The sequence below is a fragment of the Hermetia illucens genome, chromosome 3 (genome assembly GCF_905115235.1).
Source record: "Hermetia illucens chromosome 3, iHerIll2.2.curated.20191125, whole genome shotgun sequence".
NCBI lineage: Eukaryota > Metazoa > Arthropoda > Insecta > Diptera > Stratiomyidae > Hermetia > Hermetia illucens.
In genome coordinates, this window is record NC_051851.1 from 113,958,376 (window position 1) to 113,984,709 (window position 26,334).

At 44.7% G+C, this 26,334-nt stretch overlaps 1 protein-coding gene across 5 annotated transcripts in view; it reads right to left on the reverse strand.

Moving 5' to 3' along the window:
• LOC119653099 (RB1-inducible coiled-coil protein 1) overlaps nt 1–19,359 on the reverse strand; it is a 62,170-nt gene extending 42,811 nt beyond the window's left edge. Inside the window, exon 1 of one of the 5 annotated variants that reach the window (XM_038057609.1) lies at nt 18,740–19,359. The gene's annotated coding sequence lies outside the window, so the exon portion shown is untranslated. Of the gene's footprint in view, nt 1–6,825; nt 6,982–7,560; nt 8,478–18,739 lie in introns of those variants that run through there. The other 4 variants (XM_038057612.1, XM_038057607.1, XM_038057613.1 and 1 more) reach the window with 4 other exon arrangements.
• Nucleotides 19,360–26,334: the final 6,975 nt, after the last annotated feature.

Consider the following 26,334-nt stretch of genomic DNA (forward strand, 5'->3'; position numbering starts at 1 on the left):
TTGGTCATGGATCAAGAGTGAATAAAAGAATTGTAGAATATGATTATTGGGAATTCGGAGAATTTCTATTTAGGGAAATAACGAGCGAAAAACATGTGAATACTATAAATGTGAAAACTTATCGACTAAAATTTTGAATTTGTTTCATGTTGTTAGTGCTGGCTCAAATCTAAATGAAGAAGTGCCTTCGGATTCCTACTACTTGCCTAGGTTTGTGCCTAAATGCATAAATGTAACTGGGGAACCTATCTGGAATCTGAACAATTCAGATATTTACATATGGAGTTTTAACAATGGTTCTATTATTATCACTCTTCACCATTTCTTCAAATTTTGGGATACAGTACCACCAAAATACAATTTTTATTTGATTCGCATTGCTGAAAAAGTCATGTGGCAATTTCAGAATTTAAAAGTGACTTGCATGAACAAATATGAATTGTGACCAGAAAAATATTTATGTTATAAAAACATCGAAATTTACGATAAGATGAAATCACATGACATAGCAATAGTCCTGCAAGCTTCCTCTTATGCTATCTAGTAAAGTTGCCAAAATTACAAACGCGTTGAAAAATATATCAGCGTCAGGATAGTGCTACCTGATTTGTAGCCGTTAGCGACTCACGTCCATTCCGAAGAGAAATGTCAAAAGTACTTGACAACTTTTGCATAATCTGCCCGCTTTCAAAGATCTTTTGCATACATTATATTTGAGATGTAGTGAAGCCGGCGATTATGGCCGCAGCCAGACGAAGTGTCCCAAATGGTGGCCAAACCAGAATTGACGGCCAGGAAGATTTTGCTGGGTTTGGCGGAGAGATTGTAAGGGCGTTATCTACTCTGAGCTGCTGCCCACCAACCCAGTTCATCAAGGCTCACCCGAAACTTGGTTGGGTTGGTCTGCAACTACTTCACAGTCCGAACATGGTTGGAGAAGGAAAGATGACTTGATAGTGTGAAAGTGACTTCAAATGCAGGTTGAGGAAAGAGGCTCTCTCATTTTTTTTCCTAACAGCGATGAGGTGTTTTGGAAAAGCGTATTGCCTTTGAAATGGAAAGGGGATGCCGAAATTAAAAAAGGAGAAGTCCATGGAATACAAAAGAGGAAGTAAGTTGCTTCCCAGGTGGTCCGGTCCATCACCAAGTGGGTACGGATTCAGGACTCCCAGCATCCTCAACAAAAAATTTACTTCGGCCTTATGACAGATTTCACTTGAATATAATTCGTACCCATTACGTATTTGCGATTATATTTAAATGGAGCGATTGCCATCTGTCGTTACTTTCGGTCACGCTGCTCCCAGGGCAGAGGTGAGGCAACGTTTGATGAGTTGCCTCTGTCCTGGACGAAACCGTCAGTCAACTTTCTCGTTCAAGTAAACTCCCAGTTTACACAGTAACTATAAGAAAATTCGCCGTTCAGTGAATCCCAGACTGGAACCCATAATCGATACTTTCAATATCAAAACCCATACAATTAAACGAAATTCCGAAAAAATACAGTATGGTGCAAAAATGAGTCCAATTCATACGAAAATTAACCAAACAAATCGTTAGTATTAGAAAACAAAATCAAAATTAATCATTTTATAAACTAATGAAAAAATCATCATGAGCGGCGCAACAGCCGGTATCCAGTCTATGCCTACCTTAGTAAAAACTCTAGACACTCCGGTTTTGCGCCGAGCTCCACCAATTCGATATCCCTAAAGACTGTCTGGCGTCCTGGTCTAGCCATCGCTCAATCTGAGGCAGGGTCTGCCACGTTGAATGACCCGCCCACGGCAACTTATTGAGCCGGATTTTATCCACAACCAGACGGTCATGGTATCGCTCATCAATTTTTTGAAGCAGCTTTATCACGGTCATTTTGGAGCAAAAAAATATAATTTTTTTCTTTTCGTATAATTCAATATGTATAATTTTTTGCACCCCATACACGTGAGCATTTTGTGCAACTTTTTTTTCACAAAATATGGTATCAATCGAAAGGGTTCATTTAGTACTTTTCGAAACTGGTCTCATATTTCATATAGTGAGGGCTTATAATATGACCCCCAAAAACTGTAACAGGTCTCGTTCTTGGAACCTATTCAACCGAAAAATTTAAAAAAAAATCACAGTGGTGTATCTAAACGAAGGCTTCAAAATACATCCCGTTCCTATATTTACAGGAATAAATTTAACAATAGTATATTAGCATATTTTAGAAATTTTGCCGGCACTGTACTTTGCGATAGTTCCAAAGGGAAGAGAACAGTAGTCAAGAAGTATTTAGTAACTTCTAAGAATGAATCTTTTAACGGGGGGTAACGTTTTGAAACTTTTTCTTTTCCATTTTTTTAAGGTTTTGTGTAAGCAAAAGGGGGGTGTAAATTTTTTTCATCAAATATAGTCATGTGGGGTATCAAATTAAAGGTCTCGGTTAGTACTTTTCGAAACCGGTCTTAATTTTGAAATTTGTTAGAAAGGTGGGGAGTGCGGGGGGTTGAAAATGAATATTCTTTTAAGGGGGCCATTCTTAGAAACTACCCAACCGAAAAATCTGAAAAAATTCAGGAGGCACCATATAGTGCCTGGGCTCCGAAATACCTTCTATACTGATATCTATACAAATAAAGTTAATAATAATATGTTACTATAGTTTTTAGTAATTGACTGCAACCCCCCTACCTGCTATAGAGTTTGGCAGAAGTTGCACTATTACTAACAAAGTTATAATACGTCAAAGTTGTTGCTTCTTTGAAAATTCAAGACTACGAATGTCAATATCATCCGAAAGTGGATACTCTCGCGTCCAGCTTCCGGTCTCCCGACTTGTTTTTATCTGATTTTCTAAATGGGCAACCTTTCAAGAATATAGTGAGACAATTTGAGATAAATCGGAGCAAAACTAAGGAAATATAGTGGTTTAAGTAACGACGCCTCATACATGACCGTGCTGAGTCATGTATAAGGCTCGTAGTTCGAATTGCAAAAAGCTGCAGCTGCACTGAACTAACTAATTTGGAAAATCTCATCACAGTATGTGAGTGGAACCTCTGTCTTCGTTGAGATTCCAGCTTATGTGACAACCTGTGTCTTCAATGAAGGTTTTTGGGCGCGATTAGCCGAGTGGGGCCGGCAGTTGAAAAACAAACTAAAGAAATCAGGATTCGTCGTAGACAGGAGCAAGAAAGTGCTTTAGATGTCATGGATAATAGCAACATTCTTTGTGGACCTAGCATCGATGATTCAGCGCGAGTTGAGCTGCAAATAAGTTGATTTTTAGGCAAAAGTAACATTTTTTCACTTCACAGTGTTACAAAAAATTAAACAAATGAATTTTTGTAACGAAAAGCATTAGAAGCATGAGACCTTTTATTTGATACCGCACATGGTTTTGTTTTCCACAAAATGTTGAAAACAGAGGATTTGACAACTATAGTTACAAGAAGTACAGGAGATAGTGCAGTAGTTCTCGGATTAGATCAAATATTTGAATGAAACTACTTTACTGAAGTGTTTATCGATTTGGTAAAATAAAGTTCCGTGGGCAGACAACTTGTTGATTCAGAAAGTAAACATGCTCATCAGCAGCTATTGAAAGCTGTTAAATAGTAAATTATATATTTTTTATTATTTATTATTATGTCCAAACTTCAGACCGGATAAATTACAAACAAGTCGGAAACCCGGAAACAGAAGGCTACGGTTATAGAGGGTTTGTGTTTATCTTGTATGAAAAATTTCTTATGCAAATTTCTCCATTCATATATAGCCAAACATTCAAAATATTCCTTGTGATATCCAACTACGCCATTCATATGAGTTCACTTTGCATGATAACGACGTCACACACATCTTAGTTCGCAATAAATTCATGTGAAATACAAAATTTTGACTTTCTATAACTTTGTTCATAATAGTTGCATTTACTTCACACATTTCAAAATTGTGTATTATGTTATTTAGTTTAGTTTAGTTAAATGGGGGGAGCCGCAGCTCCGAGCGCTCAGGCCATTATTAGGCCCATTGTACTATCCCCGTAAGTTGCCTATTCAATGGCTTCCCGCCTACGGTGTTCGCAGGCTTTAGCGAATCTGAGAACATTCTCAAGAGGCAGAGAGTGTGTAGATTCTTCATTGAAGAAAACCTTGCCAAGGTGTCTTCGTCTGAGATCTGAGGATGCCGGGCGGCTGCATAAAAAGTGCAGGGCTGTCTCCTCCTCCTCCTCACATTGTCTGCACACAGCCGAAACCACTACCCCAATCTTTTCCATATGGTAGTTTAAGGGGCAGTGTCCCGTCAAAAGCCCTACTAGGGTTTTCATGTCCCACTTCTTAAGGGACAAGAAAAATGCCGCTCTAGTGGCCCTAGGTTCCTTCACAAGGATTTTCGCTTGCCGGCAAGAGTCCAAATTTCTCCACTCGGTTGCGTGAATCCTTGCAATTTCACCCTTTAGAGTAGACTTGACAGTAGATGGTCGGATTGCAAGAGCTGGTTCTAGGCCCACCATTGTGGATCCAGACCCTCGGCGAGCCAGTCTATCAGCCCCCTCATTACCGGCGTTGTTTCGTTCAGTCGGCTTTCCGTTTCACCTCCAAGTGGATGGGGGGTAAATTTAGGATGGCTTCAAGTGCTACAGTCGGCGTAGTACTCATTGCTCCATTAATACTTAGGCAACCAAGTCTCTGAATCTGCGTTAGCAGCTTCCTGCTGTTAACAAAGTTCAGTCTTGGCCACCAGACGATGCATGCATACATCAAAATGGGTTTTATTATGGATGTATACATCCAATATATCCGTTTAGGTGAAAGTCCCCAGGTCTTACCTATCGCATTCCTACAGCAGCAGAGCAATCTGACGGATTTCTGGTATTGTTCCTGGATATGATGCTTCCACGTTAACTTGGAGTCGAAATGTACTCCTAAGTACTTGACTGTTTGTGCCAGCTAGATTTCCGCCCCTGCTAAGGTGGGTAGCGTATAGCTGCCCCACCTGACGTTCCTAGTGAACATAACTAGTCCAGTCTTCCTAGCGTTCACCGTGAGTCCATTGCGGAGGCACCAGCTGTATTATGTATTATGTTATTACTTATAATGGTACCAAACTTTGTACTTCTAGGATGAACTTAAAAGGAATCTTCGAGTAAATATTTAAAATATCTTATTATCTGAGCCGGTATCGAACTGGGATGTATTTTAAGGTCTAGATCGTCCATTGTGCATTTTTGTTTAGATTTTTTGGTTGAATAGGTTTTGAGAACGAGACATGTTACACTTTGCGAGACACACATCTTAAGCCCTCTCTCCCCTATTTTCCTGCCAACATCGATAACAAGATCGGAAAGTACTAATCGAACCTTTTCGTTTGATACCCCACATGACCATACTCTTTGAAATGCATGTCCCTATCTTTAAACTCAATGGAAAATGGCGCACATGTTCTCACCAAATTTTGTGGCAACAGCTTCAGCCGTTTCCGAATAAATTGCGTGTGATAGACAGACATTGAATCGGTTTTAATACGGTTTTGTTTCACACAGAACATTGCAAACCGATAAATCACCAAAAAATGAATCGTTTGTGCAAAAAAAATATATAAAGGAAAACTAATGCTCAAAGTACATCAGCAAGAAAACAACTAGTCGAAAACCCGGAGCTGGACGCTTCAGATATGAAAGGCTTTGTGGATTTCTTGTGTAGGAAGGTTATGCATTAAAATGTGCCATTTGCACATATCTACCAATATATATGTATTTTGTGCGTCAGACTATCCGTTTTAATATGATATTCAATGTTTTAGTTCGCAGCAAATTTAAATAAGAGGAAATTTTGACCTACTATAACTTGTTACCAATGGAAGGATTGTCACCAAACTTGGTAATGTCATGCCTTACATCATGGACTATATTACTGAAATATTTCTTGGTTATAGGATAAAGCTGAGAAGGATTTCCAATCAATCTGCTGAATACAGCCTTCCTCCGATATCAAAGACCTCATGTGAAAGTTCTCTCTTCCCACAGAATGATGAATGTCTTCTCCCTTCTGTGTGTCGCTCATTCTTATTCTGGTGGAACTGGAAGAAGTGTTTCATACAACTCGTCGACCAATTTCCATATTTTTTCAGAATGGACGCCCTATTATCAACTATCGCGCTACAGGTACAATACGCTTTATTTATGTCAGCAAAAATCTCACTTGAGAGATTTTCAACTGCCATCATTCAAAATACCGAAATGGCGAAGCCTTTACTCGAAATATTCTATATTCATTTCCGAAGGCAACTAATGTCGGTCAAACACATATTTGAAACCTGCCAAGCCACTGATGGAAAACTGGATTGGTAAACAAGAACTTCGGGTTACCGTCTCCCAGATGCATTCACCTACGTACGGAGGTATCCTTCCCGCTCCTTGCAGCACTACTTCGGATGCACGAACACACCCACATAACGCAGGCACCCGCGAAACAGTCAAATGGGGTCGATATACAGCACACGCCACTACCTACCCCTTACAGCAACCGCCCGCTACGTAACCCACACTTTCACACATTCTTTGCATCCCCGCAACGCTTTCTCTGACCGTGTTTTCATTACAGAAATCAATAAATGCCGACCACAAAAAATGACTCGCATTTCAAATCCAGGAACTGAACTTTTGCAAGGATATTGCCCATGGTTAGGCGAGTCATTGTTTACGGCAAGGGGCGAATGCCAAATTATTCCATCTGCGCCAACCTGCCTTATGGACATTTTCGGCTTCCAGGAACGTAGCTAGGATATTCGAAGAAATCTGCCGGCAAATCCTAAATTGAAAGTTTCAACAAATCCTACCTGCAACACGCACTTGATGACGAAAGCCAATCACTCACAAAACGCATAGATAATTCAAACAAAAGTTACAGATTTTCACAAGATAAAAGAAAACATAAAAACGTCACCACACCGAAGCGGGTGCAAGCAAAACAACCCCCGACGCATTCGGTAAACGAATGTCAGCCGAATAGAACGTTCGCGCTTCCAACGACCCCTCGAGTTTTCACCAAACTCACCACACTCCACTTGTCGTCATGAGTTTTCCGTCATAACAAAACAACTGCGTACACGTTCTCCTAACCACTACAAACAACACATCGTCAACTTTTCTTCTAACTACCTCATCTAAAAGCGACACTTCTCGACGGCATCAGCCCGTGTGCGACAAGGAGGCCATAGTCAAATGTCAATAATGAAGTCGACGTGTGGCCCAGAGCGGGATGGAAAATGTCTTTGTATCAGCCATCAACTGCGAGTCTGACAAACTGAATATGTCATCCTAGGCAACGAGAAAATTTTCTTAAACTGCTCGAATTTTTGGAACTACTTAAGAAACTCCAAGAATTGCCGATCCCTTTTCATTTGGGACCTTTTACCTGCACACGGTGACCTGAGAACCAGGTAAAAGCGGATGCAAGTCACTTTTTCTCGGAACTACCACCGATGACGTCTCGGTTTTCTTGTCGCTCGGGAACGACTTTGGCACATTTTCCTGAAGAAACACAAACTACTTACTGAGAAATAGAAGCTTACCTGGTTCCAGGCAGTTGTACGAGGGAAAATACTTGCACAGATCACAGATATGATTCCGAATTCGCCAGCGAAAGAAGCAATCCCCTTGCCAACTTCCGACACTACGCGAATCTGCAGCCTTCGAGTGCCTTCCCGGAGCACTCAGCGCACGGTCGGGTTGCAGAACAACAATAAATGACGCACAAAGCCGAACGGCCGATGCTATGGCAGCGCAAAGAAAACTTCTACCGGACCCTCGCAGGCACAAGCACTAGAATTTGTTACTTCCTCGCCGTCTCTTGCCCTCTGGCACCCTTCGAATTACCTTCAGCAGACAGTTCACGGCTGATCGACGATGAACCCTCGCGCACAACCCACCAACTAATAATGCACGACAGCACAAGGAAGCAGACTCGACTGGCGAAATAACAAAAGCAGCGGCCGCCGCACTCCGAACAGCTCAACTCCACAGCAATGACGAAACCGAAAGCCTCGCCGTACGTGCTCTTGCTCTCCCTCGTACCAACGACGAGCGACGCGGCAGAGCAGCTTCGCACTTCGCACCTTTCAGCGCGCCGCGACGATGTCAGGCTCGGTCCTCTTTCCGCCTCCCGCGTGCAGCAAACCAACAACAAATCCTATTTATTGCCGTCGCTCGGCCAGCGGACTGCGTGCAAACACTCCAAAACCAGATCAGCTGCTTTTGTTATTATTTTCACGTCTTCGGGTGGAATCAAAGCAGGTAAAGTTGCTTTCCGGACCAAGGCGAAGAAATGCGAGAGCGACGCAGGAGAACGCAACTCCCTACAAGCGGGGAAACGGCAGAAGTGCAGCGATCAGATGTTTTCTTTTCAGAGAACGGTCCCGGGTGCTTTGAAATGCACCAGAAAAATGCCCAAAGGTGCAGAAGGCGCGAAAATGAATTCAAAAGGCCACCCGGTTTTCGTAGTTTACGCGGGTAGTAATTGCCAGTATCGATAACATAAATCGAATAATGATTATATTCTTACATAAACGATGGGAAATTACCTAAAAGTACACCGAAACCGCGATGACCAAGCTAGATGGTGATTTTATAGCCTCTCGACTCCTCCCGAACCAAGCCTATGACCAAGAAAAGTGCCGAATCCGATCTAGACGACTCGACCCCGATACTGAACCGTTCGAATCCTAAGCAACAATAAGGTTCGCGATAATTCTAACATTTTAATTTATGAAAGGTGTTCTGGATTAAAAACGATGACAAGGCACCGAATAATGCAAGGGAAACGCGGAGATGCAAGCGTAAATATTGTATATAAACTGCTGGTACTTTAACACATTGCTTGCGGGCTCCGTATATGCTACAGAGTTTTACTCTTCAGTTTCTTTTTGTTTATGTGTTCAACTGTCGTGTGCTTCCCTCGATATATTCTCGCAGTTTAGTTACATTTTGTAAATTATATTGTACATCGGACACATGTTCCAAAAAGAATTTAAACATTTCCTTCACCTTCACGAATTGTCGGTCACAAATTGACTCTGGGCCGTAGTATGGATTTCTTCATTGAAAAAAAAAAACGAATTAAAGTAATAAATATTTGATAATACATGCATACAAACTTGAAACGAAGCTTCCACAAAGAAGGCAGTCAACGTGTTAAAATCAAGTAAGGTCCAATCAAACGCTGTGCGTGTTAAGTGAGCTACACAAAAACATTCATCTCGCAGAGTATGCTGCATGACCAACCGCACATAAGTCAATGCACCACCAACCTAGCACTAATCAATCCACGTTTCACCAGATTAAGCGAATTTATTCGAAAATTACAAATGCTCTGCCAAAGCACTCCACCAAAGGGGGTTTCAGGGAAGAATCAAGCACATGTCTCCCTCAGCTCAGCTGCCAGAAGGCATAATGGACGCGTTGCGCGCCGCTCTTCCTGGAAGAAATACTTTAGCCGGATCAGGCAGACCCTTTCTCCCCTCCTCTTTCCCTTTGTTTCCGACGCTGAGACTAAAATAATCCTAATTTTGACATGCGCGAGATTCCTGAGCACGTTTTGATGCACCCCGAAATAATTATGCCAAAGATTACCATGGGGCGGTAATGTGGGCAGACAGAACGGGACCCACCACAGCAGGCAGGGAGTTGCACAGACTCTAAACACTGGGTTGCATGTGTATCAATAGGGCAACATACCCCAGGGCATCCCTAGAAATCCTTCTTGTATTGACCCTTCTCTATCTGCACATAAAGATGTAGAAAAGAATGGCGATCTTCAAAATGTCTTGGAGTACCAGTGAGGCGAGGAGCTGTCTTAATTGAAATAATATTGATATTTTTTCTAAGCGGCATATAAAATACCAAGGCATAACATGACAACGAAGCACGACACGTAGTCACTAACGGATCCCTTACGCAGAGGGAGTAGGCGCCGGGGACATTGGTCGGAGGAAAGCGTACTCTGAAACAATGAGTAAGCATACAAACATGGGAAGTGAGCTGGCTGCGAAGGATGCAGCAAGTGCTGAAATACCTGACGTGACATTGGAATGCGCAAAAGGAGAGGAGGAATCGCAAAGTGATACGGCACCTGCAACGGAGACGGGAACCTAGACAGTACCACGCAGTGCTACAGTTGCGGAAAGGGGCACAGTGGAAATTGCCGAAACTAGCCAAATTTCGAATATAAGCCGAGTGGGAGGCCTGCCGACTACTCTAGCGCGAGCTGAAGAGGGAAGGTTAATTAAGAAATGCGTGGCAGTTGTGAAACGTATGCGCTTCGATTTGCGACGTTCCTCCAGAAAAACGTCAACAAAAGGGTGAAAACTGGCTTATAGAGCTGGAGGAGCTCCTGGACAGAATTTCATATTATAGGCGGACAAGAAGAGTATAAGAAAATCCGCGGGAAACAGAAACAACCGCGGCTCCCGATGAGAACACTACGAGTGCCAAACGGATCGCAGACAGCTCATTGCAGAGTGAGCTGGGGGAAAAACGAAAGGAAGAAGGGGCATTTGAAGGAGGTACTCGCCAGGCCTCATAAGAAGAAGGCGAAGAGAGACAAGAACATGCCGCATCATCAGAAAAAAATCTGCTTAACATTAAGGCGGATATGAAGGATAGAGAGCACCAAAAGAAAAGATGGAGAGACGAAGGATGACTAGACCGCCAGCGCTGTTTCTTAAGCCGACGGAAAGCAAGACTTTTGCGGAAGTCACCAGTGAAATCCGTTACAAGATCAAACTCGAAGACAGCGGAGCAGAAGTGTTTTCCATTCGTGAAACGAAAGGTGGTGGAGTCCTAGTCGAACTAGGCCCGAGAATAAATAAAGCTAAGCTCTGTGAAACAGAGCTTCTGGGAGAGAAAGCTTTGCTTTCCAACCTGGAACCCACGTGTTCTCTGGAAATCCGAGACCTTGACTGCCTCACAGAAAAGAACGAGGTAGAGGGGCCATCAAATGCGAACTCACGAGGCCAAAAACTCGCTGTGGAGGAAGTTGCCGAGCAATACGCGATAAAGTTTCTAGACAGCGGGAAAATCAGAATTGGTTGGGTAGTGTGTAGGATACGCATCTGAGCCATCCCAACCAAATGTTACAGATATTTAGATTATGGGCAAATGTCTGCAATCTGTCGGGGAAGTGACAGAAAGGCAAAGTGCCGTAAATGCGGTCAGTCCGGCCATAAAACCAGGCTGCGAGGGAAGCATTCCAGACGTAACCTCCACGTTGGAGTCGCTGGTGCCGCTGGTGGACAGGTGGCAAGTTCTGGAAGACTTCTCGGTAAGCGACCATCAATACATTACCTTCGAAATGGTGGATACAAACTCTCGCCATTCCGGCGCTTTTTCTGTGCAGGGAACGTTGCGAAAGTGAACACCGGGCGATTTGTCGACACTCCTGGAACAGCTGGGGCTGCGCTAAAGAGTACTCCTGGGGGTGGTGGTGCTGCAGCTTATACTGTCGTAAATGCAGTTAAGAAGCTGATAATGACGACCCGCGCAGCCTCCATGCCGGGAAGAACATCGAGACGTGAAAATCTTCTATGTATTGGTGGACGGTGGAAATTGCAAAGGTCCGGAGGGAGTGTCACAGGCTCTGCCACTTAACACAACGTCTAAGCGTACCATAATGACGCAATACAAATCAGCCAAAAGGAGACTCCGCAGTGCAATAAACTGGAGCAAAGCTCGCTGCTGGCAGCATCTGGTCGACGAGGTGAATGGGGACCCGTGAGGACTCAGTTACAAACTGGTAACCTGTTCATTTAAGGGTACTATTCCCTGCGCACCCCGGAGGCGCATAACCGCCGAACTCGTCCGGTGGTGCTCCTCGTAACGCATGACGTCAAAAATGCCTTTAATTCCGTAAGATGGAAAGACATTCTAGGCACACTAGACAATAATTTCCACGTGCCAAATTTTCTTTTACGGATATTGAGGCACTATCTGAGGAACCGCTCCCTGCTCTATGAAACACTAGAGGTTCAGGGTCGAACAGCCGCAAAGCAGACTCAGCATATGGATGTGGAGCGTAAGCGGATGGATGACTACTCATGATGTCAACCTTGCTTAGTCATCCTGACTAAAAAGATAATTTCGACCTTGTGTCCCATATCATTCGGCGAGTCGATAATCGAGTCAAAACCAGCGGCAAAGTATCTCGGGTTGACTCTTGACTCAAAGATGAGCTTTTCTGAGCAAATCAAAGCAGCAGCGAACAAAGCTGCAGTTGGAGTTTCGTTGTTAAATAGGCTAATGGCAAATATTGAGGGTCCTATAGCAGGCGACCTCTTCTGATAAGTTCAACGCAGTCTTTCCTGCTCTACGGTGGAGAGGTATGGGCTGACGTTCTAGGCAAGGAGGTATATGATGAGACTCTGACGCAAATACAGAGACGGGGAGCTTTGTGGGAGGCGTCTGCGTATCGCACTGTCTCTAAACCAAACGTGATGATGGTCACGGGAGTGATTTCCGTTGCCCTTCTTGCGAAAGAGTGTCAAGCCATATACAAGGGCAAGGGAGGTGGTTCCTGGTGAAGAACGGTAATGCAACCTAGACGAGTAGCAACTCTCCTGGCAAAATGATACTAGACGCAGATGGACAGCGCGGCTCATCGGCAACTTAGGCGCGTGGCTGAATCGGAAGCATGGTGAGACTGACAATTTCCTGACTCAGTTCTTAATTGGGCATTGAGGTTTTCAGTCTTACCTGCACAAGATTGGAAAAGCACGGTCTCTGGATTGTGTGTTTTGTAATGAAGTTGTGGACGACGCCCACCACTCCTTTTTTTCTTGTGGAAGGTGGGATGGGATTCGTTAGCAGCTCTATTGAAACCCAGGGGATCTCTATCCAGACAACATTGTCGAAGTGATGCTGAGGAGTGCTGACAGGTGGAGCCGTCTTGCCCATTACGTTCGAGGCCTTCTTGTTGCAAAGAAGATAGAGCTCGACCGATGGAGGAGCCTTGAACTGACAGTTCCCTTCCTCCCTCCTCCTCCTGTTGATGAAAGGAATTCCCTAATTTGAAGGCTCCGCAAGGCGGGAGAGTTCGGGGACTAGCCCGAAGCAATGTGACAAAGGGTTCTAAGCTAGCTCTCTGACGATGGGGACTTGTTTAGTTGACACTTAGCATCTCACATTCGACCTCGGCCTGCACCGATCATTTTACTGGCCATTCATCATCGCTGATGTTGCTCGGATCCGCCACGCTCAAGCACCAAGGAATAATAATCGACTTACGACAACGTCGCCTCCTCGTCAACCTCACCAGTCTTTTCACGATCTGCATGCTCGGCTCCACAAATTCACACCATCAGCGCCGTCTCATCTAAATTGACACTTTGAGACTTTTCGGAGAAGAAATATAGGCGTTCTCAAGACTGCGTTTTTGCCAAGAGAAATGGTAAGCTTGCCAGATCTGTTAATTCACCACCTGATTGTCATCAAGGGACCACCGGTTTTCACATGTCTCGACACCTCGCGGGAGAACGCCTCATCATAGCGAAGCAGGAGTTGGAGCTCCTGTTCGAGCGTGGTGCCATTCGACCCTCTTCGAGTCAGTGGGTCAGCTCCTTGTACAAAGTGCCCAAGGCTGGCGACAAATGGACCGCTTCGGGTGATTACCGACAACTCAGTTCGATCACCCACTGGGCCCGATATCCGCTGCCTATAACAAAGAATCTGGTCAAGGAGACCAGAGGCTTAGTCATCGACATGCAATGAGCCTTCTACGAGATTCCCGTCGCTCGCGAGGATGTATGTCTGCAAAACAATCGTCACTATGCAATTTGGCCTGTTTGCGTTCGTAGGAATGCCAATGGGACCGAGCAATGAAGCTCGAGCACAGAAGCGGACTTTGAACCACCTCTTTCGTCTGCAGCTATCAAAATGACATTCTAGTTTCTTCCTGTGACTAGCAAGAACATTAACGTCATCTCGAGGCGGCCAAGCGCCAGGTCAACTGGCACAGATGTCAGATCAGCCAGACTGAGGTCGTATTCGCCGACTAGCACATCAGCAAGAACGGTTTTCGTCCACAAGAGTCCAAAATTCAGCCTATCACGGATTTCTTGAAGCTCATAAACTTCACGTGGCTAAGACGCTTTCTCGGGGTCATTAATTATTACCGTCGCTGCTTACGCAACGACGCTTAACACGCCACACGCCGCTGAGCTCCAGGCACGCTAACTGAGCTACTTAAGGGCTGTACGAATAAGAAGTCCAAAATCAGTTGGACAATCGAGGCTGACTCCGAGTTTGAACATTATAAACAGAGTATCACTTTTACTGCGACTTCATGCTTCATATCATGGACCCAAAAGATAGTTTTACGCACCGACGCCTTCAAGATGGCTATCGGCGTGGCCTTGGACCAACAGCGAGAAGACGGCACTTTTGCTCCATTAGGCTTCTTCTCAAGGAAACTATCGGAGGCTGAGCAGCGATATTCCACTTACGAACCCGAACTTCTCACCATTTTCGCTACCGCCAAGTACTCCCAGCGAATCCTGGAGGAACCTAGTTCATGATATACACCAACCATCACTCGCTTACCTTCGCGCTGACGCAGCGCTCCGACAAGCCTTCACCACGTCGGACCTGTTTGACACCCGCTTCGAGTACACGCTTGGTGGCCAAAACTTTGTGGCAGACGATCTGCCTTGTGTGGAAACGGACTCTATGCACTCAGTTCCCATGCTATCAGCGAGGTGCAGACGAAAAACGTACAACTGCCGCACCTCGTATCTACCGGTTTCACTTTGCCGCCAGCCTTTTGACACCGTTCACCAACTGACACATCCAAGCGCCCGGGTACAGCCAAGCTTAGGTTCTTTTGGCCGAGTCTTCGCAAGAATGCCTTGCGCTGTATCAAGCAATGTGTGTCATGCCAGCTCTCAAAGGTACACCGCCACATCAGAGCAGATTTCGGTAATTTCACAAAATAACGGCCGCTCGGTTTGCTCACATCCACATGGATTTCATCAAACTTCCCCTTTGCGAAGGGTATGGAAATTGCCTTCCTATTATTGATCGGCCAACGCGTATGGCCGCAAGCAGTTCCAATCCTTGATACAATTTTTCCTAGCATCGCCTCTGATAAAGGCCTGTAATTTGAGGCTGACCTGCTTGTCCAGCTCAACCGCCTCGTGAGAAGCCTTTCCGGCTGAAATGATTTTCGGCTCACCGCACCGTATTCTGGGCGAGTTCATCGCTCCTCACGATAAACCAGCTAACAGCCCCAAGGGCTTCGCCACCGACATGTGCAGCCTCTTTAAAGCTATTCGCCCATTGCCAGCGTCTAGGCATTAAGACCACCATCCCTCCATCAAGAAACTGCCAGAGCAGCCGTATACCGGACCGCATCGAGTGATAAAACGGTGTGACGCTGTATTTGCGACGTGCTTTTTATCACTGACCTCCTTTTCGCGGACGTAACATATTATGTATTATACATTGCTAACAAATATGTAATATTAAAAGAAAAGGACTAATTTTTATTAAGGTTTTGTGTGAAATAAAAGCTTGTGAGAATGTCTGTCTGTCTGTCTTTTTGTCACACCTGATTAATTCAAAAATGGCTAGACCGATTGTCACAACAATTGTTGAGAGCGTGTGGTCTGTAGATCCCTTTATATGCAGCAAGTGGCGCCATTTTCCATCCCACACATGCGAAAGGAGGGTGTAATTTTTTCACAGAATGTGGCCATGTGGGGTATCAAATGAAAGGGTTCAATTAGTATTATTCGAAACTGGTCCCATATTTGATCTGGGGTGAAATGTAGGGGAGTGATGGCTCAAAATACGACCCTCAAAAAGTATAACAGGTCTCGTTCTGAGAACCCCTCCAACCGAAAAATCTGAAAAAAATCAGTGCTCTATATAAGCGAAACTAGGCCTCAAAATACATCCCGTTCCGATATCTTCACAAATAAAGTTAATAATAGTATATCAGCATATTTTAGAAATTTAGCCGGAAACCCCCTGAAGTTCATACTAAGAGTACAAAAGTGGCAATTGCATAAGGGATAACATAAGACATAATTTAGGGAAGTTTGAAAGAAATCCAACTATTATTAATAAAGTCATAGAAGGTGAAACTTTTACATGTTATGTGCATTTCGTGCATTCTATGTCTATGGCGTCATCATAATATATCAATTCGTCAATACCACAACAGAGTGAGCTCACATGAATGCGAGGTCGCAGGGAAACATTTCGTTTTAGTGTTTTAATCATTTATATATTGACATCAATTACTCGATGCAGACATATGTATGTATATGTAAATTGAGCTTTGGGGTAGTGCCTAATTCAAATAGATATATTTGCACATTGAACAAACGGCATTCAATATACGTACTTTATAGGTACATATGTATACTTTTATGCACCAAGTAAATCGAAAATACAGTACTGGGCAAAAAAAATCCGATCAGTTAATTTTCATTTCAATTGACAAGCAGTTTTTTTTGTTCCATAAAGACATGTGAAGACGGTGTTTGCACAGTTAGGTTGTGGTTTTTCGCAGTGGCAAGTTTTTGAAATGCGTTAATTGAACAAAAATGGCAAACACGTAAAATGAGTGACATCGACAAAAGAGAAATAATTGCCTTATTTCATAAAAAATATAGCACACGACAAATAATGGTCGTTGTCGGTTTTAGTCAGACCTCTGTAGCTGACTTATTAAAAAAAATCCGGGCCACTGGGTCTACTGCCCGGAAATGGGGTTCTGGAAGACCGAGAAAGACTACATCAGTCGAATACAAACTGATGCAGAGATCTTGTCTGCGAGATCGGCTCAAAAGTTCATCGGACATTAAAAAAGAGTTCAAGGATGCCATTGGGGTAGAAATTGATGGATCAACGGTTCGTCGAAGGCTCAGAGAGAGTAAATTTCATGGCCGACGTCGCGCAAAGAAGCCTTTTTAAAATGGAAGAATGCGGAAGCAAGGCTAGTTATGGGCAAAGGACCACGACAATTGGACCTTGGAACAGTGACAAACTGTAATATTCTCCGCTGAGTCCAAATTTAATATTTTTGGATCGGATGGGATTCACCACGTATGGAGAAGATCAGGTCAGTGATTCAGTGGGTAGTGTATCCAGACTACAGCACGCCAGCCGGGGAGCAGGATGATCTGGGGCTGTTTTTCGTTTTATGGTGTGAAAGGACTGTCGTTAATTGATGGAAGAGTCAATGGTGCAGCCTATAAATGAATCTTGGAGGAGCATCTGATACCTGCATTGCAGAGCAATATCAGTATTCAAGTAAGGTCATTTTTCAGGACGATTCTACGCCCTGTGACAGGTCTCACATGGTAATTATTTTTTTTTATTTTCTCAAGCTGTTTTACAAGAAATATTGAAGGTTTTCCAATAATTTTAGCTTTTTTGCTTTGGAGGTGCGCACTTTCTGGCCGAAAACTCAGTAAAGAAGCTTCTTGGCCCGGGAACAGCCCAGATTTATTCCCCATAGAAAACTTGTGAGCACTAGTAAAGAAAAAGGTCGCTGAATAGAAGCCGAAAAGCCAACATGAGCTGGATTTAATCCTCTTAAGGACGTGGAATGATCAAGTTGACCTGCAGATTCTGCAGAATCTTATCTCATCAATGCCAGTGAGAATTAGAACCATAATTAAGGCAAAAGGAGGTGCAACGAAATACTAATTAAGCATTTATGAGTTTATTGTTTAGCTATTAAGTAAATAAAAAAAATTATTGTGATACGACTAGTTTTGCGATTGATATGAAACATAAACCAAATTTACCTATTATTCGTAAATTAGATTAATTTTGAAAAAAAGACCCTCCTGAAAAATTTTACATAGGTTTTTTTTTCTCCAAGAACAATTTTTAGTGCAAATACAAAAAAAACCCTCATATTTACTTTTTTGATCAGCTCGATATTTTTTCTCAAAAATCAGATTTTCTTACTGATCTGATTTTTTTGCCCAGTACTGTAGGTGTACGATCAGTTTATATACATGCATATAGAACACAGTATTCGGTTCTAGGCAATGTTTGTTTAGCGTGAGCGTAATATCTACGTCTGTAATATGTGTGTAAATCTTGTAGTTTGAAAAATATGAAGGAATATTTTGGGGTTTTAGCCATATACGAATGGAAAAATGTGCGTAGAAACTTTCCCACATAAGATGAAAACAAAACCTTTATACCCAAAGCGTTAGCTTCCGATATTCCGACTTGTTTATTTACAAGCATAAGGTCTTAATGCACAATAGAAAGTGATTGATCCCGCAAGTGTAAACTGGCCTGAGAGGAACTATCAACTAACAGTGGAAAACAGAATTGGAGAAACCAATGTGCTCTTCAAACAGAGAAATATTTTTCCTGCTTTATTCCACTTCGGATGATCATTAGGATATTATCTGCATGAAAAAAGTTTCCTGCCAATAACCACAAACTTCTTAGCTCAAATTTTCAGTTCAGTAAACATCTTGGTGCCATTGCACGGAGCGCAGAGAATGTAATTCGAAATTATTTCGCAGATATTGCTTCTCAGATAGATTATCAATTTTGCTTTCGCAAGTGTACGTACGTTCGAATGTAAATACTTTCTTCGCAGCTCCAACCGCAATTGATAACCGTCTCAGATGAAGGAAGCGTAGATTCGTTATAAACAAAAACAAATTGCACAAAACAACTTGGCTGTGTTGGTGTTGGGTGGAAATTCCGTCTGTTTTAATTTACCTTCGCAATTTCATCAGCTCGGCTGGCGATAACAACTTGGGCACTGGTGCTCGGCGGCAGTGAGCAAATTACTATGAGCACTATTTTTGGAATGCTCCAACAGCTTGCGATCGCGGGCACAACGAACTCCTCCAAGTTCTGCTCACTGTTATCTTTCGCTTTTATCTTCCGCTCCGACGACTGATCGAGACGCTATCAAAACTGGGTCACGAAAACGCGTCATTAGCACACAAAAAACATTAAATTCTGATCAAATGAGAAAATCACATTCCTATCAGTTCGCGAATTTAGCAATCATACGCAATTAAATGGAACCGCGATCCCGTGGATTTTAACGATGAATGAATTGTTAAATCTGCACAATCACCTCGCGGCAGCAATACTGACCTTTCGGGTAGGGATTAAAATTGCTGGCAACGTGGACGTAGAGTCACTTCCTGACCACACTGTCCAGACACGTGTCGCGCTGTGCACTCTACTCTGTAACGAGCAATCTCATGCGAAAACAATGCAATTTTGTAGACTTTGCGGTAACCTCACGTATTTGCCGAGTGATCAATATCAGGCGTAGGTAGCGAAATTCGCACAAGATCAACCGACGAGATCATATGCAGAAATGTAACTCAACTGATCGCCAAATAGCCCGCGGCCCCACACTCCGTCTATGAGTAGCAGCTGATCGGGAGCTTTTGTGGCACGTGTACCAAGTGTGAACTGGTTGAAGGGGCCAGCGAAGCTGCCTGGCGTTTTCTGCGCTTCACATTTTCTGTTTGTTTACAATTTTTATAGTTTGTGGTTGCGGCGGTCGTAAAGCGCCTACACGTGCTAGCCAAACTGGGAACCGCCGGAAAGCTCACGTCTCGGGACCTTGATCAAATGATATTTACAAACTGCTTCGAACAATTCAGACAACCGAGCATACACAAATAATTACGCGTACAAACAGGCAGTCAATGAACACTTCTCTACATATTTGTCTTATATGTTCGTCAGTTTGTACGTAGAAGTTTACAACCCCAAGTATCAGACATTTTTGAATACCAGCACAAACTACCTACAATTAATATGTGAGTAAGTAAACATTTTGTTTTAAATTTGCGGAATCACTTTCCTCAGCGAACGGAACTGGAATACCTCAGGCCCGCTGATGGACCAGGGGATGAGGAGGAGAAAGGGGGTGATTGCCTTCGTTCTTGGCGTTTGTTCGGAGCGAGAAGGCTACCTACAGAAAAAGAAAATCGAGTTTCTAGGCGGAGTATAAGCAGGAGATCCCCCTCCCGGCGCATTGCTTGAATTTATATGGTGGAAGAAAAGCATTGCACCTCTTCGACGTTTCTCTACCGCTTGGGCTCTATATGTGATACATGAGATGGGGAACCACACACAACAGAATTACTTAGGCGTCATCGACACATGCGCCATTTAGCTACCTCGTACTAACCCGCGTATTTGCAATGATTTCCGTGCCGTCCAGAAACTCGATTTGCTGTATTATAAGTACAGGGGGTTCCTGCATTGGTGCGTGGCGTGGCCCATGTGGTTCATGTATTAGTGTGTCGATTGCGCCTAGGTGGTTTTCTTGTATATATTTCCCCATCTCATACATCATATACACGTGTGGTTCACGGTCAAATGCTTTCTCCAGATCCAGAAATGCAATGTAGAGGGCTTTTTCTCACGGTGTTTTTCCATGTGTAACCGTGAATTGCGTCAGTAGTTCCGTAGTTCTTGATAACTTTGGTTTGATTCACGTTTATTTGAGTGATGTCACGAATACGGTTGTCAAGAATGCGTTCAAAAGTTTTCGTGGTATAGGACAGTAATTCGATGTGAAAATGGAGGATGAACAAATTCTTCCGTTCAAATCTGCTGGAAATATTCTCGCCATTTATATGTCGCGGTTCGCCGATCGATAAGCAATTCTGTGTGCGCTGGGGTTGGCGATCGCTTTCTTGCCTTTCCGGTTGGCATTTTTGTAAATTTGTCGAGAAACTTATGGTAGATGCTTTTCTCTTCACGGCTTAGCAGACAGTGGCGATGGTAAAATGTCAGCGTCTTATGAGAATGGTTTGGGTTTTTCCCATTACAAAATGTAGAAAGGTAAGACAATCGTTTAATGAACCATGTATTCGCAAGTACAAGATCATACGCTCACCATCTTTATTGCGTGCTCTAAACGCCTTTCTCCCACCTGTTGCCATCTTTTTTTGCACCAACCTGACCATTAAGGTCGCCTGCCATAGTGGTATAGTCGTCAGCAAGAATGTTACAGGTCTTTGCATTGAGAAGTTTTCATTCTCGGCATTCGCCCTGTCTGGGATGCGTATGCGGCGAAGGAGTGATGACGTGTTGGGCTGATATAATGGTGAGTTTCATCAGCCGGTCATCAAATCGTTCGACTGCTTTAACTCTAAGATAGCAACGCCAACACCATATTGGGCTACCAAAATAGAGAAGTTTATAGCTATTTTTAATCCGTTTTATTAATTTCTAAGGTTTTGTCTGTCAGTCCGTCTGTCTGTCTGTCTTCAAAAGACTCTGGCCTGGGCACGCCAGAGTGTGGGATTTTTACCCACTAAAACCACCGGTGAGAAACTGGGTGAGAATATAATTGATCTCCCCATGCTTTCTCTCCGGCCACTCCCCGATGGAAGGGATCAACCTGTAAGTCCAACGACCCTTTTGTGACTGGTCCCATCGCTGTCGCCATCTGCTTATTGATCTCTCTCTTTCGGCTTTTTTCACCTGAGATAAGGGAGAGATGGAGCTGGTGTTATAAATGTTCATCATTTCGGTTATCAGGATGTCAATCGGCATCATTCCCGAGATGACGAACGCTGCATCGTCTGAGACGATCCTGAAGGCAGAACACACCCTTAAGGATGTTCTTCTGTAAACCGCATTCAGTTTATATGTATTGCCTAAAACCTGCAGTGCTTTTCCCCAAACTGGGACTGCATACAGCATGATAGAGCTCACCACCCTGGCTATGAGCAGCCTGCATGTATTTCGCGGGCCTCCTCCGTTCGGCATCATCCTTGCCAGAGCCATACTCGCGGTGGTTGCTCTTTTACAAGTATGCTCTATGTGCTGCTTAAAATTAAGTCCTCTGCCTATCATCACTCCCAAGTATTTGATAGCCGGCTTGGAAGTAATGATACGATTCCCGATTCTAATGCAGGCGAAATTTCTTTTGCGGCGCTTAGTGATGAGAACCGCTTCCGCCTTTTCCTCCGCGAGTTCCAGTCCAGCACTCTTTAAACAAGCCTTAACAACAATGATTGCTTCGCTTGAGTACAACTCAGCATCCTCGAGGTGCTTTGCGACCACAACCAGTGCTATATCATCGGCGTAACCCACCACCGTGGCCTCCTCCGAAACCGCAAGGTTAAGCACATTATTATACATGATGTTTCACAGTATTGGGCCCAGTACAGCGCCCTGTGGGACACCCGCAGAACCAACGTACTTCTTGGGCCCATCATCGGTGTTATACCAGAGCGTCCGCTCTTGCAAATAGCTATCGATAATAGCGGCGAGGTAGGTGGGAACATCAATAGTCGCCAGAGACTTTCGTATAAGGTTCCAATTGGCCGAGTTAAATGCATTCCTCACATCCAGGGTGACCACCACACAATATTTGCTGGTACAACTCCTTCCGTGAATTGCATTTTCGGGCAAGCCAGTAACCATTTTGATGGCATCAATGGTCTGGCTTTACGGAACCCATACTGCTTATCTGAAATGCCCCCTTGGCTCTCGACGACTGGGAGTAATCTATTATAAATAACCCGCTCCAACATTTTCCCTATAGTGTCTAGAAGACATATGGGTCTATAGGAAGACGATTCCCCTGGAGGTTTGCTAGCCTCAGGCAGCAGCACCAGCTTCTGCCGGTTCCATGGTGCAGGAAAGATACCCCCGGACATGCACGTTTCGAACAGCTACCCGAACATATCTTGTCTACATTTGACAGTAAATTTGAGGGCCTTATTCGGTATACCGTCCAGACCCGGGGCTTTGCTGTCGCCTAACCGACTGCAGACCTCCAGCAGCTCGTCCCTGGTAACTGGTGAAATCGGCGTCACATTCAGGGGGCGCTGGAAAGTGTCAGTCCCTTGCTGGGAAAATTATTTTCAACAAGAGTGTAGGGCACATGATCTGTGGGGATGATCGGCCTCTGAATCGCGTCCTGTCACGATTTTATAGGCGCTACCCCACGGATTTATGTCCGCTTTCGAACAGAGCTCCCTCTGAGCCATTCGTCTGGCTCTGTGGCAAATCGATCAAAGGCTGGCAAGTTCACTATTCCACCAATAATTGAGTCTTCCAGTGAGGAATGAGCTTCTCCTAGGCATAGACGCGTCACATGCTTTAGAGATGCTCTGCGTGACATGGAGGTGCCTACTTTGCTAGGCAAGTCTAGCCACACCTCCATGAATGTTTGCTCATCCATCGCTTTGGCAGATCATCCTGGTGTTCTTTCGGATTTCGGCTTCCGGGGTGCGGGTCTCCTGCTTTGTGGCTCCGTCGTTAGTTCAAAGATGATTGCATGGTGGTCACTGTACGTGAAGTTCTCACTAACTTGCCAGGACATGTCGCATGCTAACGCAAAAGTCGGATCTACAATTGAACCAGTTCCCCCTTTCCGATAAGTGTTTATATCGCCTTCGTTGGCCAGAACCACATCCAGCTGGGCGAATGCTTCTAATAAGCACCACCCCCTTGCGTTAGTCTCTTTGCTGCCCCACTCGATAGTCTACGTATTAAAGTCACCTCGTCCCCTTGCGTCTTGAGCTCAAACTCAGGCAGTGTGAGGTTCGGTGGGCGTAACAGCTATATACGAATATACCGCTTATTTTTGCCCACACGAAGCTACTACCCGCCTGACCCATGCTATATTGTTTGCTGTATTTCGCGAGGTGCCGTTTCTCCTGATTATGATACGCAACTTGATGTGGCACGACACAATAACAACGCTATATCCGTCCTGACAGCTTTATACAAAATATGAAAATACAGTTATTATCAACATCAAGTTGAGAAGACTCTTGAGTGTTAATGTTTTCTGTGTTGATAAATGCAAATGGAAATGTGGATATAACACTGCTCAAATTGTTTTCGACTTGCTTTCCAGCACACTGATAACGATATCACAATATTTAAAAGTTATTATTAGTTTTCATATCTAACCACGATTTATTCTAAATTTTAAAGGAAAATTGAAACAAGATGAATTACACAGGCCCGATGCGTTCTATACCACGGTTGGAGACAGAAGACCGGCTTATTTCCATGCGGTCCTTACTGTCCCAACCAACGGCATTTTCTCACCGCTAATTCTCCACTCCCTCGGCGAGTTCTAAGCGAGTTCTAAAGTGAGTGGAGTTCCGCCCCATCTACCCGTCCGCATCCGCGATATTCGAAATAAATTTCGAATGCCGCGGATCCTGCCGTGCCACATCACTCCGCCCCCAGACGAAACCTAGGGGGTTTCGGCGACCGATCCCGGAACTCCGTTCCCCGTTAATCCACACAACAGACACGACGCTGCTTCGGGGCGCACACGGGTTTCAGTCTGGACAAAGAGACCGCCTTTTTGTGTCCACCGATCTCGAGCTGGAAGAAATGTTCTCCCCTCTCGAGAACGCGGTACGGGCCCTTATATGGAGGCTGCAGCGGCTTCCGGACGGCATCCGTCCTGACCAGTTCCTTGGGCGAACAGGCAGGTGTGGGCGAGTGTCGAGTGGGTGGTGGCGCTTTGATGCGTCGGAGATTGTCCCTCAGCAGACGCACCAACCCCGACTCCGTGAGACCCGATCTCTTGTCGAAGACCGGATCGCTTGGGAGTCTTGGGTTCTCCCCGTATACCAGCTCCGCGGGGCTGGCAGCAAATTCCTCTCGGCGGGTTGTACGTAGGCCGAGTAGGACAAGAGGCAAGACTTGAGTCCAGGACGGGTCGTCGCGTGCCATAATGGCGGCTTTCAGCGTCCGGTGCCAACGTTCTAGCATCCCATTGGATTGCGGGTGGTATGCAGTAGTCCGCTGGCGTTTAAAACCTAGGAGTTTGCCTAATTCCGAGAAAAGGGTGGATTCAAATTGCATTCCCTGGTCAGTGATGACCACTGCAGGGACGCCAAAGCAAGGTATCTACTCTCGGCAGAGGGCTTCGGCACAAGATTGCGCCGTAATGTCTTTCAGAGGTATTGCTTCAGGCCACCGCGTGAACCTGTCGATGATTGTGAGGCAATACTTGCAACCAGGCCCAGGAATTTATATCCTTGTTCATGGAGGGCCAGAAGTATTTTCCGGTGACTAACCGATTTGTTGTCCTGATGCCGGGATGTGCCAAGTCGTGAACTGCGTGGAACACTTCCTTCCGAAATGTGGCCGGAATGTATGGCCGAGGTCCCTTTTCCGAGTCTTCGCAGCAGAGCGAGAGGTTTGAGCCGAAGATGGGCAACTCCCTAAATTTGTATTTGGGGTTCGATTTGAGGCTCTGAAGTGCTGCGTCATCCACCTGCGCCTTGGTAATAGCCGAGAAATCGAGTGAGGCGGGGATGTTAACCTCGGAGACACGAGACAAAGCGTCAGCAACTATGTTGTCCTTGCCGGACACGTGCTGGATGTCTGACGTAAACTGGCTTATGAAGCTCAGGTGTCGAAGCTGACGAGGGGACGCTTTGTCGGGCTTTTGTTTCAAAGCATATGTGAGAGGCTTATGGTCCATGAACACTGTGAATGGCCTGCCTTCTAGGGAGAAACGGAAGTATTTGATGCTCAGGTACGCGGCGAGCAATTCCCGATCGTAGGTACTGTAGTTCCGTTGAGCGGGATTCAACTGTTTCGAGAAGAAGCTCAACGGCTGCCAAATTTGATCCACATTTTGGTGAAGGGCAGCACCTACTGCGATGTCAGAGACATCAATAAAAACGGCTAGGGGTGCATCTTGCAGAGGAAATGCCAAGAGTGTAGCATCAGCTAGTTGCTGTCGGGATTTATCGAACGCGCGGACAGACTCTTCAGACCACACAATCTCTCGTGTGTCTTTTGTTTTGGGGCCAGACAAGTACGCGTTCAAAACGGACTGGTGATGAGCGGCCTTGGGCAGGAAACGACGGTAGAAATTTAGCATGCCCAAGAACCTCCTCAACTCCCTCACTGTTTTTGGACGCGGGAAGCTTGTGATTGCTTGCACCTTGTCTGGGTCGGGCTGTATTCCTTCAGAGGAAGTGGAGTGGCCGAGGAATCTCACCTGTTGTTGAAGGAATTTGCATTTCTCAACGTTTAGGACTAAACCGGCCTCAAGGAGACGTTGAAAAATGCACACGATATGGGCGAAGTGCTCAGACTCAGTGGAAGAAGTGACCAAAACATCATCCAAATAGACGAAACAGAAATCTAGGTTTCGCAGGACTGAGTGAATGAACCTTTGAAAGGTTTGCGCCGCATTGCACAATCCGAAAGTCATTCGGGTGAACTCGAAGAGTCCAAAAGGTGTGCATATTGCCGTCTTTGGAATGTCTTCAGGAGCTACTGGGATTTGGTGGTATGCCTTGGCTAAGTCCAAGGTCGAAAAGATGCGGCAATTCGCG